This window comes from Arachis ipaensis, chromosome B05, assembly GCF_000816755.2.
Source record: "Arachis ipaensis cultivar K30076 chromosome B05, Araip1.1, whole genome shotgun sequence".
NCBI lineage: Eukaryota > Viridiplantae > Streptophyta > Magnoliopsida > Fabales > Fabaceae > Arachis > Arachis ipaensis.
Genome location: NC_029789.2, coordinates 34,847,024 through 34,865,372, shown reverse-complemented (window position 1 = coordinate 34,865,372; position 18,349 = coordinate 34,847,024).

Here is an 18,349-nt window from a genome sequence, read left to right as displayed (position 1 = left end):
CTACTTGGAATATTTTCATTATGCCACTTACTTTAACCGACTTTTACTAACTCACTAATGTTAACTTCCTAAACTCTTTTTTAATTCTAACTAACCTAACCTATCAAAACTTCTCTTCTGATTTTCTTTCACTTTCTTTTAACATTCTAACCATGGCATGATGTTAATTTTTCTATTTAACATGAATTCAATTACATTATGGATTGTGAATTCTCCTTTTCGGACTTTTAACTCCTATACAATCCTTAATCCACATTTACTTAACTCATTTTCCTTATCCTTTTGCTCCTTTACCACTTTGTGTTTCTTTTGATTATTTGCCTATTTGTTTTCCTGTTTTCACTATATCCTGGTTTTCTGTTTTTCAAGATGTCTGCCAGCCAGAGAAAAGGAAAAGGAAAGGCTACTACTGGCAAATGGAAAAGAGGAGAATCCTCCATGTCCATTATGGATATTATGCACGATGACTCCTTGCGGGAGAAAAATTTTACCCCGCAGGAGAAGGCCGACCAACTAATCCCTCCCACTGATCCAATAAAGTTTGCAAAACGATACTGTGAGTTGAGGTATCCGGTGTTTGTAACCTCCAGAAACCTATACCTGGAGAGGACCTTGAAAATCCCAGAAGAACTCCAGCAATACACCTCTGATCAGATCAAACAAAGAGGCTGGTTCTTCCTGGAGAGCAACCTGATTGAGGTTAATGCATCTTGGGTTAGGGAATTCTACTGCAATTACTTCAAAATCTCCCTAGATGCAGTGAACCTTAAAGGAAAGTAGATTCTGGTCACTGAAGAGGCCATTGAAGATGTTCTGAAGCTTCTGCCTAAAACTGATCAGCTGGATGGTTATCAGAAAGCTGAGGAAGATATACGCTTCATGAAGTTTGATTGGGAAGCAGTCAAGGCCCGGATAGCCCTTGACCCGACCGTTCCTTGGATTATGGGTCAGAACACCACCATGCCAAAGGGAATCAAGCGGATTTACCTGAATGATGAGGCTCGGCTATGGCATCAGATACTTAGCAATTTTATCATGCAGAGTACTCACGAGACTGGGATACCAGCCGCTATGATCACCCTCCTATGGTGTGTGATGGAGGGTAAGGACCTGTACCTGCCACGCTTTATCCGGTACCATATGGCCAGGGTGCACGTCCGAGGCACTCTTCGCTTTCCTTATCTGATTACACAGCTAGGCCGTCGAGCTGACGTGCCTTGGGAGGATGCTGATGAGAAGCCACCTGCTGCAGAATGCAAGAAGCTTATCCCTCACAGCAGGAACTTTCTGGCTTTGGGCTACAGACCTCCTTTCCTCACTGCCACTGCTGAGACAGCCACACCATCTGCCGGCCCCTCTTCCTCTACAGCTACCCCTCCCACCACCACTGCACCTCCACCTGCTCCAGAGCCCATCTATCATCTAGTGCACCGCCTGTTTTGACGGCTTGACCAGATGGAGCATCGCAACAAGCGACACTATGAGCACCTGAAGCTGATGATACGATCTGGCGACATCCCCTCCGAGCCTGACACACCATCCGAGGCATCTGAGGAGGAGGCGGATGATCACGAGGCAGAGACCCATCCACAGAGCGAGGCTGTGTAGGCAGGCACAGAGCAGGCTTCATAACATCAGGAGGCTCTACCTCAGATTCAGGCTGTAGACCCCGAGATCTCTATCCAGTTAGCACCTCCTCTGCCGCAGGCTGATCCTCTGACCGCTACCACAGAGACTCCAGTTACCCACCCTTTCAGTGATGACACCCGTTCACACCCTGCTTGAGTGAGCATCGGGGACGATGCTACATTTTAAGTGTAGGGAGGTCGCCATCTCTGGCGTTCTTTTTTTTTTGGTAAACCACTACATACTCTTTTTATTTATTTTGCTACTTTTCTGTATTTTTATTTTTATTTTCTCAGTACTTATATATATTGCTATTTTTATGTATTTTTACTCTATTTCTGCATTTTGCATTTTAGTTCATATTTTAGCCATTTAGTTTAGTTGCAATTCTAACTTATTAGTTATAGAACTTGTGGATTAATTAGTATAGTTTACCCTTTTTAGCATAAGATAGCTTAGTTTAATTTGAAAATATAAAAAGGAAGTAAACAAGGAACTTGAACATAACAGAAACAATCCACACACCTTGTATATATAGCATTACATGTTAGTTAGTTAACAACATTTCATCAAGGAGAAACAATAGAACTTTAAAGCCATCTTAAGTTTTACATTGAGAATAATGGGAATTTTTAACTAAACCTGCATGACATACATAACTGATAAATAATTTTTTAGCTAGAGAACACACAGCCTGTGAGTTTTGAGCTTAATTGTATGGTTACATTCAAACCATAATATTTTATTCCTGTGTGTTCCGCCCTTCTTTTTTATTCTGATGTTCTTTACTTTGTTTTAATCTATATGTCCAATTATAGAATATAACTACATACCAAGAGAGTCATTGAGGCCATTATTTGATTTTAGTTCACTTATCTCAAAATGGCCTACCTTTTACATCACCCTTGTTAGCCCCCCTTGAGCCTTTAAATCCCCTTTTATTCTATAAACCACATTACTAGCCTTAAGAAGAAAAACAAAATAAAAATCCCAAGTTGAATCCTTGGTTAGCATAAGATAGAAATTGTGTATGGTTTACATGTGGAAAACCTATTGGGAACATGGATGATAAAAACAAAAAGGTAGAAAAGTTGAAAAGAATAAAATAATTCAAATAAAAATTTTGGGAAGCATGCTCATGTGAAATCATAATAATTGAATTACCATGTGCATTTAAAAAAAGTGTTATTTTTTTAGTATTTGAATAAAGGGGACACAAAAGAATTCCCCAAATGTGAAATAAAGTAATGCACATGGGATAAAAAAAATAAATATTGAAACATGAGCATGTAACATCAAAAGTGGGAAAATATGGGAGAATAGGAAAAGAAGCTTTGCTTTACAAAGTATGTATGTTAGGTGAGATCTTAGACTAATTAATGATTCACTTATTAGCTCACTTAGCCTTATACATATACCCTTACCTTTACCTTGGCCCCATTACAACCTTAACTAAAGACCTCGTGATTTTTGGTATGTCTATATTCTATAATTGTTGATTGGTTAGATGAAGAACAAAGTTATAGAAATTAAGAATAAAAAGAAGAATAGAGTGATTAACCCAATAAACACTAAGTGACTAGAGAGTAAACACAAAATCCAGTGAGGGTTCAATAGCTCATTAACATATATCTCTGCTGAAATTATTAATTGTCCTGCAAGTCTATAACATGTTTTTCTCTCCCATCTAAATTGTAAAGGCACTTTATCACTATCTAAGGCTTGGCTATATATATATATATATGACTCCTTGAGAATGTGAATTAATTCAACTACATGCAAGCTTTATATTCAAGTGAATAAAAATTAGAATTGCATGATGCATCATTCATTTAGGTACTTGCATTTAGATTAGATTGTATTGCATGACATTCCACCACCATAACCTTACCTTACTCTTTATCTCGGACTTAGCATGAGGACATGCTATTGTTTAAGTGTGGGAAGGTTGATAAACCCATATTTTATGATATATTTTGTGCTTAATCTGAGTGATTTATTCAATCCTTCACCCACTTATTCATATTAATTGCATGGTTTTACTTTCCCTTCCTTATTATGTGATGTATGTGAAAAACATGTTTCCTATGCTTTAAAATTAATTATTTTAATTACCTTTATTTCCATTCGATGCCGTGATGAGTGTGTTGAGTAGTTTCAGATCTTCTAAGGCAGGAATGACTTAAAGGATGTAAAGAAAACATACAAAATTGGAATGAAAGCACCAAACGGAGTTTTTGGAGAAACTGGCATCCACGCGATCGCATGGGGGACGCGGCCGCATGCCAAGCGCGAAGAAGCAACGACGTGGCCGCATGACTGACGTGACCGCGTGCCTTAAGCAGAACACATATGACGCGGTCGCATGACTGACGCGACCGCGTGACAAGAAAAACTCCGAATGACGCGACCGCGTGACCCACGCGAACGCGTGACAGAGGCCACGCACCAGAAATTGCAGAAAATGCTCCCAGCGAATTCTGAAGCCCTTTTTGGCCCAAATCCAAGTCCAGAAGGCATAGACCAGAGGTTATTAAGTGGGGAAATACATCCATTCAAGGGGAGTCTCCACTTTAGTTAGTTTTCCATGATTTAGACTTAGTTTAGAGAGAGGTTCTCTCCTCTCTCTTCTCTCTTTAGGATTAGGATTTAGAATTAGGATTTTATTCGCTTTCAGGATTATCTTTTTATCAGGTTCAATATTCCTTTTTATTTACTTTTGCAATTTAATTTATGAATTCTTCCATGTTACAGATTACTCTTTTGAATTAATGTTATTTGAGGTATTTCAGTTTAATATTGCTTTCTCTTATTTACATTATTGTTATTCCCAACTGAAGACATTTTTATTCCAGTATATTTACTTCTCTCCTTTTGGTCTTGGTTAAGAAATCAGTAACTCAGGAGTTATCAAACTCAAACATGAATGATAATTGTTATCTTTGTTAATTAAATTGAACTTCAATAATCCCAATCTTTTCTTAGGAAATAAATAGGATCCGAAGATCAAACCAATTAATCCCTTGACCTTCCTTTATCTTAGTAAAGGTTAACAAAGTGGAATTAAGATTCAATTCTCATCATCATTGATAAGGATAACTAGGATAGGACCTCCAATTTCTCATACCTTGCCAAAAGTTTATTTACAGTCATTTATTTATTTTACTTGCCATTTAAATTTCTTGTTCTTCATTTACTTTATTTACTAATTAAACTATTCGCTCCTCATTCTCAAAACCCCAATTTACAATCTCCATAACCAATAATAAGAACATACTTCCCTGCAGTTCCTTGAGAAGACGACCCGAGGTTTAAATACTCGGTTATCAATTTTAAAAGGGGTTTGTTACTTGAGACAACCAAAACGTTTGTATGAAAGGACTTTTGAAGGTTTAGAAACTATACTTGCAACGAGGATTTATCCGCAAATTTCTAGACCACGCAAAAGTTCTCTCATCAAAATGGCGCCGTTGCCGGGGAACTGCAATCGTGTGCCTTATTATTGGTTATTGTAAATATTTTTCTTTTACTTGTTTATTTGTCTTTATTTTTCCCCTCTTTATTTCTTTTTAGCTACTATGATTTCTCACCCCTATCGCTTTGAGTTTGGTTCTAATGTTATTAAAAGAAATGGAAGTTATAATAGGAACATGCATCAAGGTCAGAGCAATCAAAGATGGATGGAGCCAAGAGGATCTGATCAACCCTTTAGGCAACAACACCCTCCAAGATATCATGGACAAAGACCATTCTATAATGCATACCAAGAAAATAGACGTGGTGGACAACCTTGTAATTACCAACAAGCCCCACCTTGTGCTTATAGACCATCCTCTCAACACAACTTCGGACCACCACACTCACAAGCTCCTTTTCACCATTCACCACCGTATGATCCTCATTTACCCCAGTTCCAATCCAATCACTCCCAAACACCACCACTTCCCCCTGTACCATATCCAAATCTATCACCCCGAGAATCAGAGGTTCGCCTCAAGGAAACAGTAAATCGACTTCAAACAATCCTTCATCAACTAGAGCAAGCAGTAAGTCAATTATCTTCTAGACGTTCGAACATTCAAGGACCTCCCACAGCCCCACGTGGACAATCTAACGAAGAGCGTAGTATGAAGGAGATACTAGAAACTCCAGTGGACAAGACAGAGCATGGCTTCGTACTGGAACAAGTAGAGGAAGCTGTTATTATTGAAGAAGAAGAGTTGGTTGAAGACTTAGGAGACGCTGAACCTCCATGGGAATCCAAAGTTGTGGAGCATTCTGTCAAGGATGTTACAATTGATGCTAAGGAGGATTGTGCGCAATCCCCAGAGCAAGTCTTTCATGAAGAACTAGACAGAATAACCCAAAAAGGAAATTTCCTTGATGATGATAGTCACAAGTCAAGTTCTCCTAGTAATGAGCTTGCATCCGCAAGTGAATTCTCTGAGATCGAAGAATCTTCCCCAAGTGAATACGAAGATGATACGGAGGTAGATTTCTCTCAACCTCCAGTTTATGACTTAAGTGATGAGGAAGATATAGATAGCTTTGATCAGGACATGGATACATTTTAAGAATCTTGCAAAGAAGTGGAGAATTTCACAGAAGAGCACAAGGGAGTAGAACTCACAGAACCACCGGAACCACCTATCCCAAGGCCATTACCACCTAATACAAGCTTCAAGTGGGTACAATCCTTGACCTTTAACTGTATTTTTCCACTTGAATATGGTTTGCTTGAAACAGATGGCCAGCTTAGAGCTCTCTGCGGCTTTAAGAGTAAGTGGGACATGGCTCGTACTCAGAGCTGGTGCACAAGGTTCACTAAGGTTCCATGCTTCAACTCGAAGTGTAAAGATTGGTTTCATATTCAATCAAATGGATCTCGGAAAGCGTTTGGTTATTCCGGTGAGAATCTAATTTCTAAACTGCCCGGATGGAAAAGTATAGATAAAGACGAAGGCGGATTTAAAAGCAAAGTTTGGGATCCTGGAATCTATGCTGACATTCGTCACCCCGGGTGCCTGACAATCTATTTGAAGCTGCTCAGAAGCTTCACATGCCTAGTTTGGGACCCCGGAGGCTATTGGCATTCCAAGCATTGGTGGAGATTTCTGGATGAATTTAAGCATAAGCCGCCATAATAGGAAGCTCATCCAATGTCCAACTTAAGGACTTAACTAAAAGTGCTAGGTGGAAGACAACCCATCATGGTATGATCGTCCCTTTTTCAATTTTTATTTAGTTTTATTTGTTTTCAAGTTTTATTTCATTTTATTATATTGAACCTGGAGTTTTGCATCTCATTCATATTAATCATTGCATTCTGCATACTGCATAATTGCATACCTGCATAAAAAAAGGGTGCGCGATGCGACCGCATCATTCATGCGATCGCGTCAAGTTGCGAAAAACACTTCCCATGCGACCGCGTCCTTCACGCAACCGCGTGCCCTAGAGATCGGCATAAAGATCCAACGTCCAGAAAGTTAGGCTGGAATCGTGCGGCCATTGTGCGTTTTGCACAAATGACCCATGCGATCGCGTCACTCACGCGATCGCGTCACTTGCACAACCTCAATCCCAGGCGACAGCGTGAGCGACGCGATCGTGTCGCATGGATTGCACAACACCCCAAAAAGGAGACAGAGAGTTGCGCTGAAACGACGATGGAATCGTGCGTTTAGCACAATTTCCATCGACGCGATCGCCTGCCTCATGCGATCGCGTCATTCACTCTTTTTGCCCTCCACGCGATCGCGCCACTCACGCGATCGCGTCAACCCCCATTTCACCCCAACCAGGCGACCGCGTGCCCCACGCGATCGCGTGGATTCAAATTTATACCCCCTAGTCACGCGAACCCTACCAGTCGCGCCCCCCCAAACCCTCTCTTCCCTCTCTTCTTCTCCAATCACACCACCACCACTCAGCCACCACCACCGAACCACCATCACGCCGCCGACCACCCAGACGCCGCCGCCACCCACCCCCTTCCTTCCCCCTTCTTTCTTCTTCTTCCTTCTTCTTTCCCCTCCAACGCCACTGCCCCCTCTCCGCCATACCCCCTACACCCATTACCCCTACCTTTCCCTCCCTGCCCCCGAACAGCAGCCACCGCCGCCGCGCCACCCTCTTTCGCCGCGCCGGACGCCACCGCCGTCATCCCCAACCACCTCTCTGTCCCACTCTCTTTCTTACATCTACCAGGTTCCGACGAACGCCACCCTTCTATCCTTCGTAATTAATTAATTTTTTCTGTTTATGTTCGTCATTAGGCTAGTTAGATTTGCATGTTGTAGTGGATTTTAGGTTGTTAGGTAGCCTAGGATGTGGTTAGTGGATTTAGGTCTTTTTAATTGCGCTATTTGTGTTTCTTGTTTCATTATTTTTGCAATTCTGCTGTTGCTGTGATGTTAGTTTTGTTCATATGCTATAATTTCTTGTTTCATGCTGCTCTTTACTCTGATTTTTCATGTTCTTATTCCTTGTATGTAATTGCAGCTGTATTTTTGATTCATATGAACTATTCTGTTGTTGTTTATTTTCTGGGAGAATCCAATTTTAGCCGGAATGCTGCCCAAATCTCTGCAAAATGTTTCCATTCATGTCTTGATTTTGACATTTTCAACTGTGATTTCCTTAGATTTAACCAAAACAATTCATGAATGCCAGGGCAAGCTTTCTTATTCTTTTTGATTTCCTGGTTCATAATTTGCATTTTTGATGTTTGATTCCAATTTTGCTATTTCTATATCTATTTGAATCATCATCAACCTGTTTTCCTTATTTGGATATGAGTTACTTATAGCTTCTAACTGTGAATACTTGCTACTTGGAATATTTTCATTATGCCACTTACTTTAACCCACTTTTACTAACTCACTAATGTTAACTTCCTAAACTCTTTTTCAATTCTAACCAACCTAACCTTTCAAAACTTCTCTTCTGATTTTCTTTCACTTTCTTTTAACATTCTAACCATGGCATGATGTTAATTTTTCTATTTAACATGAATTCAATTACATTTTGGATTGTAAATTCTCCTTTTCGGACTTTTAACTCCTATACAATCCTTAATGCTCATTTACTTAACTCATTTTCCTTATCCTTTTGTTCCTTTGCCACTTTGTGTTTCTTTTGATTATTTGCCTATTTGTTTTCCTGTTTTCACTATATCCTGGTTTTCTATTTTTCAGGATGTCTGCCAGCCAGAGAAAAGAAAAAGGAAAGGCTACTACTGGCAAACGGAAAAGAGGAAAATCCTCCATGTCCATTATGGATATTATGCACGATGACTCCTTGCGGGAGAAAAATTTTACCCCGCAGGAGAAGGCCGACCAGCTAATCCCTGCCACTGATCCAATAAAGTTTGCAAACCAATACTGTGAGCGGAGGTATCCGGTGTTTGCAACCTCCAGAAACCTATACCTGGAGAGGACCTTGAAAATCCCAGAAGAACTCCAGCAATACACCTCTGATCAGATCAAACAAAGAGGCTGGTTCTTCCTGGAGAGAAACCTGATTGAGGTCAATGCATCTTGGTTTAAGAAATTCTACTGCAATTACTTCAAAACCTCCCTAGATGCAGTGAACCTTAGAGGAAAGCAGATTCTGGTCACAAAAGAGGCCATTGAAGATGTTCTGAAGCTTCTGCCTAAAACTGATCAGCTGGATGGTTATCAGAAAGCTGAGGAAGATATACGCTTCATGAAGTTTGATTGGGAAGCAATCAAGGCCCGGATAGCCCTTGACCTGACCGTTCCTTGGATTATGGGTCAGAACACCACCATGCCAAAGGGAATCAAGCGGATTTACCTGAATGATGAGGCTCGGCTATGGCATCAGATACTTAGCAATTTTATCATGCCGAGTACTCACCAGACTGAGATACCAGCCGCTATGATCACCCTCCTATGGTGTGTGATGGAGGGTAAGGACCTGTACCTGCCACGCTTTATCCGGTACCATATGGCCAGTGTCCACGTCCGAGGCACTCTTCCCGTTCCTTATCTGATTACACAGCTAGGCCGTCGAGCTGACGTGCCTTGGGAGGATGCTGATGAGAAGCCACCTGCTGCAGAATGCAAGAAGCTTATCCCTCACAGCAGGAACTTTTTGTCTTTAGGCTACAGACCTCCTTTCCTCACTGCCACTGCTGAGACAGCCACACCATCTGCCGGCCCCTCTTCCTCTACAGTAACTCTTGCCACCACCACTGCACCTCCACCTGCCCAGAGCCCATCTATCATCTAGTGCACCGCCTGTTTCGACGGCTTGACCAGATGGAGCGTCGCAACAAGCGATGCTATGAGCACCTGAAGCTGATGATACAATCTGGCGATATCCCCTCCGAGCCTGACACACCATCCGAGGCATCTGAGGAGGAGGCGGATGATCACGAGGAAGAGACCCATCCACAGAGCGAGGCTGCACAGGCAGGCACAGAGCAGGCCGCATCATATCAGGAGGCTCCGCCTCAGATTCAGGCTGTAGACCCCGAGATCCCTATCCAGTCAGCACCTCCTTTGCCGCAGGCTGATCCTCCGATCGCCACCACAGAGAGTTCAGCTACCCACCCTTCCAGTGATGACACCCTTCACACCCTGCTTGAGTGAGCATCGGGGACGATGCTACATTTTAAGTGTGGGGAGGTCGCCATCTCTGGCGTTCTTTTTTTTTGGTGAACCACTATATACTCATTTTATTTATTTTGCTACTTTTCTGTATTTTTATTTTTATTTTTATTTTTATTTTCTCAGTACTTATATATATTGCTATTTTTATGTATTTTTACTCTATTTCTGCATTTTGCATTTTAGTTCATATTTTAGCCATTTAGTTTAGTTGCAATTCTAACTTATTAGTTATAGAAATTGTGGATTAATTAGTATAGTTTACCCTTTTTAGCATAAGATAGCTTAGTTTAATTTGAAAATATAAAAAGGAAGTAAACAAGGAACTTGAACATAACAGAAACAATCCACACACCTTGTATATATAGCATTACATGTTAGTTAGTTAACAACATTTCATCAAGGAGAAACAATAGAACTTTAAAGCCACCTTAAGTTTTACATTGAGAATAATGGGAATTTTTAACTAAACCTGCATGACATACATAACTGATAAATGATTTTTTAGCTAGAGAACACACAGCCTGTGTGTTTTGAGCTTAATTGTATGGTTACATTCAAACCATAATATTTTATTCCTGTGTGTTCCGCCCTTCTTTTTTATTCTGATGTTCTTTACTTTGTTTTAATCTATATGTCTGATTATAGAATATAACTACATATCAAGAGAGTGATTGAGGCCATTATTTGATTTTAGCTCACTTATCCCAAAATAGCCTACCTTTTACAACCCTTGTTAGCCCCCTTGAGCCTTTAAATCCCCTTTTATTCTATAAACCACATTACTAGCCTTAAGCAGAAAAACAAAATAAAAATCCCAAGTTGAATCCTTGGTTAGCTTAAGATAGAAATTGTGTATGGTTTACATGTGGGAAACCTATTGGGAACATGGATGATAAAAACAAAAAGGTAGAAAAGTTGAAAAGAATATAATAATTAAAATAAAAATTTTGGGAAGCATGCTCATGTGAAATCATAATAATTGAATTACCATGTGCATTTAAAAAAAAGTGTTATTTTTTTAGTATTTGAATAAAGGGGACACAAAAGAATTCTCCAAATGTGAAATAAAGCAATGCACATGGGATAAAAATAATAAATATTGAAACATGAGCATGTAACATCAAAAGTGGGAAAATATGGGAGAATAGGTAAAGAAGTTTTGCTTTACAAAGTATGTATATTAGGTGAGATCTTAGACTAATTAAGGATTCACTTATTAGCTCACTTAGTCTTATACATATACCCTTACCTTTACCTTGGCCCCATTACAACCTTAACTAAAGACCTCATGATTTATCGTATGTATATATTCTATAATTGTTGATTGGTTAGATGAAGAACAAAGTTATAGAAATTAAGAATAAAAAGAAGAATAGAGTGATTAACCCAATAAACACTGAGTGACTAGAGAGTAAACACAAAATCCAGTGAGGGTTCAATAGCTCATTAACATATATCTCTGTTGAAATTATTAATTGTCCTGCAAGTTTATAACATGTTTTTCTCTCCCATCTCAATTGTAAAGGCACTTTATCACTATCTAAGGCTTGGCTATATATATATATATATATATATGACTCCTTGAGAATGTGAATTAATTCAACTACATGCAAGCTTTATATTCAAGTGAATAAAAATTAGAATTACATGATGCATCATTCATTTAGGTAGTTGCATTTAGATTAGATTGCATTGCATGACATTCCACCACTTTAACCTTACCTTACTCTTTATCTTGGACTTAGCATGAGGACATGCTATTATTTAAGTGTGGGGAGGTTGATAAGCCCATATTTTATGATATATTTCGTGCTTAATCTGAGTGATTTATTCAATCCTTCACCCACTTATTCATATTAATTGCATGGTTTTACTTTCCCTTCCTTATTATGTGATGTATGTGAAAAACATGTTTCCTATGCTTTAAAATTAATTATTTTAATTACCTTTATTTCCATTCGATGCCGTGATGAGTGTGTTGAGTAGTTTCAGATCTTCTAAGGTAGGAATGACTTAAAGGATGGAAAGAAAACATACAAAATTGGAATGAAAGCACCAAACAGAGTTTTTGGAGAAACTAGCATCCACGCGATCGCATGGGCGACACGGCCGCATGCCAAGCGCGAAGAAGCAGCGACGCGGCCGCATGACTGACGCAACCGCGCGCGTTAATCAGAACACATATGACGCGGTCGCATGACTGACGCGACCGCATGACAGGGAAAACTCCGAATGACGCGACCGCGTAACCCACGCGGACGCGTGACAGAAGCCACGCACCAGAAATTGCAGAAAATGTTCCCAGCGAATTCTGAAGCCCTTTTTGGCCCAAATCCAAGTCCAGGAGGCATAGACCAGAGGTTATGAAGTGGGGGAATGCATCCATTCAAGGGGAGTCTCCACTTTAGTTAGTTTTCCATGATTTAGACTTTGTTTAGAGAGAGGTTCTCTCCTCTCTCTTCTCTCTTTAGGATTAGGATTTAGAATTAGGATTTTATTCGCTTTCAGGATTATCTCTTTATCAGGTTCAATATTCCTTTTTATTTACTTTTGCAATTTAATTTATGAATTCTTCCATGTTACAGATTACTCTTTTGAATTAATGTTATTTGAGGTATTTCAGTTTATTATTGCTTTCTTTTATTTACATTATTGTTATTCCCATCTGAAGACATTTTTATTCCAGTAAGCTTTACTTTTCCCCTTTTGGTCTTGGTTAAGAAATCAGTAACTCAGGAGTTATCAAACTCAAACATGATTGATAATTGTTATCTTTGTTAATTAAACTGAACTTCAATAATTCCAATCTTTTCTTAGGAAATAAATAGGATTCGAAGATCAAACCAATTAATCCCTTGACCTTCCTTTATCTTAGTAAAGGTTAACAAAGTGGAATTAAGATTCAATTCTCATCATCATTGATAAGGATAACTAGGATAGGACCTCCAATTTCTCATACCTTGCCAAAAGTTTATTTACAGTCATTTATTTATTTTACTTGCCATTTAAATTGCTTGTTCTTCATTTACTTTATTTGCTAATTAAACTATTCGCTCCTCATTCTCAAAACCCCAATTTACAATCTCCATAACTAATAATAAGAACATACTTCCCTGCAGTTCCTTGAGAAGATGACCTGAGGTTTAAATACTCGGGTATCAATTTTAAAAGGGGTTTGTTACTTGTGACAACCAAAACGTTTGTATGAAAGGACTTTTGAAGGTTTAGAAACTATACTTGCAACGAGGATTTATCCGCAAATTTCTAGACCACGCAAAATTTCTCTCATAAGTGAGTATCTTAGAACAAAATCAAGCGTGATCGAATAGAAAACAATAGTAATTGCATTAATCCATTGAGACATAGCAGAGCTCCTCACCCCCACCTATGGGGTTTAGAGACTCATGCCGTAGAAGATACAATATGAGATGTAAAATGTCATACGTTTCAAAATAGATCTCTAAAAGTAGTTTTTATATTAAACTAGTAACTTAGGTTTACAGAAAATGAGTAACTAAGTGCAGAAATCCACTTCCGGGATCCACTTGGTGTGTGCTTGAACTGAGCACTGAGCTTTACACGTGCATAGGCCTTTTCTAGAGTTAAACGCCAGCTTGGATGCCATTTTGGGCGTTTAACTCCAGTTCTAGTGCCAGTTCCGGCGTTTTACGCCAGAAAAGGGTCTCTGGCTGGCGTTGAACACCATTTTGGGCCATCAAATCTTGGGCAAAATATAGACTATTATATATTGCTGGAAAGCCCAAGATGTCTGCCTTCCAACGCAATTAAGAGCGCGTCAATTAGGCTTCTGTAGCTCCAGAAAATCCATTTCGAGTGCAGGAGGGTCAGAATCCAACAGCATCTGCAGTCCTTTATCTGCCTCTGAATCAGACTTTTGCTCAGATCCCTCAATTTCAGCCAAAAAATACCTGAAATTACAGAAAAACACACAAACTCATAGTAAAATCCAGAAATGTGATTTTTGCATAAAAACTAATAAAAATATAATAAAAAGTAACTAAAACATACTAAAAACTACCTAAAAACAATGTCAAAAAGCGTATAAATTATCCGCTCATCAGGGTGTCTGGGACGTCGGTGTATTCTGCAACGAAGTCGGCCTGATATTGGGACTTGATGGCTGTCCGAGCTTCATACTTTAGATTGAACTTTGACAACTCAACTGCCCATTATAGAATTCTTCCAGCTAGGTCTGTTTTCTGTAGAATACTTTTTATAGGTTGATCGGTCCGTATTCTTATAGTGTAAGCTTGAAAATATGGCCGGAGTCGTCAAGAAGTGAGTATAAGGGCGTAGGCAAACTTTTCAATCTTTTGATAATTTAATTTAGCCCCTTGTAGAGCTTTACTGATGAAGTAGATGGGTTGTTGCCCATTTTCGTCTTCTCTGACTAATGCTGAAGTTATTGCCTGACTTCCTGATGCACAGAAATTTGTCTCTCAACAATTTTTCCTTCGGCAAGTATACCGAATTGTCGTCAAGTAAAAACTCACAATAGAGTGAGGTCGAATCCCACAGGGATTGATTGGTCAAGCAACTTTAATTAGAGGAATGTTCTAGTTGAACTAAGCAGAATTGGATTTGAGATTTGCAGAAAATTAAATGGCGGGAAAGTAAATAGCAGAAAACGTAAATGCTGGAAATAAAGAGCTGAATGTAAATAGCGGAAAGTAAATTGCAGAATCATAAATGGGAATGGGGAAGATGCTCATAAAAGTAGATTGCAGAATTTAAAGAGAATGGGTAAGATCAGAAATGGAGAATTCATTGGGCTTAGGAGATGTTGCATTCTCCAGATCAAGTTCATTTTCATCTCTTCCTCAATCAATGCATTCATTGATCTCCTTGGCAATCTTAAGTGATCGAATTCCAATTTCTTGGTAATTCAATCTCTCAAATCTTGATCAATAGCCAATTCCTTGGTCAATTGCTCATGAGAAGAGATGAAGTATGGTCACTGATTATACCACATGTATTTCTAAATCAAAGTGTTGGTAGGATTATATGTCACTATATCCATCCAAATCCCAATTTGGTCCAACATAAGAAAGCATTTCTAGCATGATCTCTTCATTCCTCTTCCAAAGTTCCGAAGAGATCCAAGTATGAATAGCTTCTTTTCCAGGATAACTACCCAATTAAATGAAGATTGAAAGCTTTCTAGTAAAATCAAGAGAAAAGATAGAAGAAGAATAATAAAAACTAACATTGATCCATCAAATTACAACAGAGCTCCCTAACCCAATGAAAGGGGTTTAGTTGTTCATAGCTCTGGAAATGAAAAACAAAGATGGAAAATATATTGTGAAAAGTAAACTAGAAGTGCAGAGAAAGTAAAATTATACAGAGAGTCATTCTCAAATTTCCAACCCCCTTTTTGATTCAAAACTACCCCAATATATACTACTCTTCTGATCTTCTAGTTGGTTCTTCAAATCTTGGATATGGGCCTTTGGATCTTGAGTTTGAAGCAGTTATCCTCTTCAGTGGGCTTAGCTTTACTTGCAGAGAGAAAGTGTGAAGTAGGCAGGAACTTTTAGCTTAGGACGTTAGTGGCGTTATTTTCATGCTAAGTATGGCCTGGCATTTATCCAGGTTTGCTTCAATCCCCCTTGAGTAAGCATGAAGCCCAGAAATTTGCCAGCTTCTACTGTGAAGGTGCACTTTGTGGGGTTAAGTCTCATCCCATGCTTTCTTATGGTGTTGAATACTTCAGTGAGGTCGGATAACAACGTTTTCTCTCTTTGTGTTTTTACCAGCATGTCATCTACATAAACCTCCATCAGCTTTTCGATGTGATTGGTGAACACTTTGTTCATCAATCTTTGGTATGTAGCCCATGTGTTCTTGAGTTCGAAGGGCATGACTACGTAGCAGTAGTTTGCTCTTGGGGTTAGGAATGAGGTTTTCTCCTGGTCGGGTTGATACATCGGAATTTGGTTGTATCCTGAGTAAGCGTCCATGAAGGAGAGGTACTTGTATCCCGATGAAGTGTCGACTAATGTGTCTATATTCGGGAGTGGATAAAGATCTTTTGGGCAGGCTTTATTAAGGTCGGTGTAATCAATGCACATCCGTCACTTCCCATTTGACTTTTTGACCGATACTGCATTGGGTAGCCATAATGGATATTTTACCTCCCTTATGAATCCTGCTTCCAACAAGGCCTGTACCTGCTCTTCTACGGCTTGCGACCTCCCTGGACCAAGCTTTCTACGCTTCTGTTGTACTGGCCGAGACCCAAGATATATGGCTAACTTATGACACATTAGTCCGGGATCAATACCGTGCATGTCGGCGGCCTTCCATGCAAAGAGGTCAAAATTATCCTTTAGAAGCTTTATTGACAGCTCCTTTAGGTCTTCATGTAGATTCGCCCCTATGTTTGTTGTTTTGTCTTGAGTGTCTCCTATTTGAACTTCTTTGGTTTCACCTTCCGGTTGAGGACGGAGTTCTTTGCGAGCTCGGATTCCCCCGAGTTCTATGGTATTGGTCTCTTTTCCTCTGGGGTCGCCCTTAAGGTTCAGACTTTCATTGTAACAACGTCGTGCGAGCTTTTGGTCTTCCTTTATGGTGGCGATCCCTTCCAAAGTCGGGAACTTCATGCATAGGTGCGGAGTGGAGACCACTGTGGCGAGCTGGTTCAGCGTTGTCTGCCCTATTAGAGCGTTATAGGCTGAGCTCACGTTGACTACGATGTAGTCTATGCTTAACGTCCTAGATCGAGTTCCTTTTCCAAAGTTGTGCGTAGTGGGGTTTTATGGGGTTTCATGCATAGCAACTTAGGTTCATTCCTTCACTGGCTTTCAGACCTTTATCATGTCTTGAAATACTCACTTGATTGCACCCTATGAGACTTTTATTCATTGATCCTTTTGTTGTTTTCAGGGTTTGATTGTGCTCTTAGGCTAAGTGCTCTGTGAGGGGGCGACTCTTTAAGATAAGCTTTCAGCCAGCACTCCCGAACCAGTTGGTTCAAGGTGCTAGGTGTTAAGACACCCCTAAGGACTTACTCCCTCAAGTCTCTTTCCCCCATACATACAGACCACAGGCACATGGTTTGTTATTTTCTTTTCTTGAGACCTTGGTGTCCAGCACCTCTTTGGGTTACTAAGTGTTCTGTAGCAAATGTTACTCTTGATAGTGAACTTTCAGCTGATAATCCCGGGTTAGTTAACCCAAGTTACCAAGTGATAAGGCACCCCTAAGAGCTTATTCATCCAAGTAAATCCCTTACACATGAACACCACAGTCACTTGCCTCAAGATTCAAACCCTTGGTGCCTAGCCTTATTTCTTACTCTTTTTTTCTTTTATTTTTTCAACTTTCATTTTCTCTTTCCTTTTTTCTTATTAGGATCTTGTTATTTAGCTAGTCTCATGGNNNAAACTTACTCCACAATATGAATTCCACTCTGGTCTTTTATAACAAACATTCTCTTTTTATTTGGCTTAAAAAGGACAAGCATACAATAAGCAAGATGGAATTGAAAACAGGCAATTTGACTAGCAATAATAGACCTAAGCAAGGAGAATACTAAAAACAGAATTAAAAATTCTAAACTACCATGGAAGCATGTTCTATTTCATACATGATTTTCCTTATTTAAAACTTGAAAAAGATGGGACAATGAGGGAACTCCACCACCTTTTACTCATAGGGTTGCTCCTGCTCTCCTTCTTGTTTGTCCTCTTTGTGTTTTTCTTGAGTGCTTGCACTCCCACTTCTCTTGCTTTTCCCAATCAACTTCTTCCAGAAGCCAGCGTCTTCCATCTTCTTCTTCAGTGTTTCCTTCTGCTGTTTCACCTTTCTTTCCTCTTGTTCTGTTAGCTCTTTTTGGACTTCATCATACCTGGGGATTGCAGAGTTTAGATTATGCATATGACTAGACATATAGTTCAACTTGGCTTGAGTGTTTATGTAGAACTCCTCCCTATGTAGTTGCCGTCCTTCATTCAGTACGCTGAACTCATTGAATGCCTTCGCCTGAGCTAGCTGTCGTTGATTGAGTTCTTGAAGGTGCTTGTCTTGTCGCTCTTGTCTTTCAGTCACTTGATTTATGG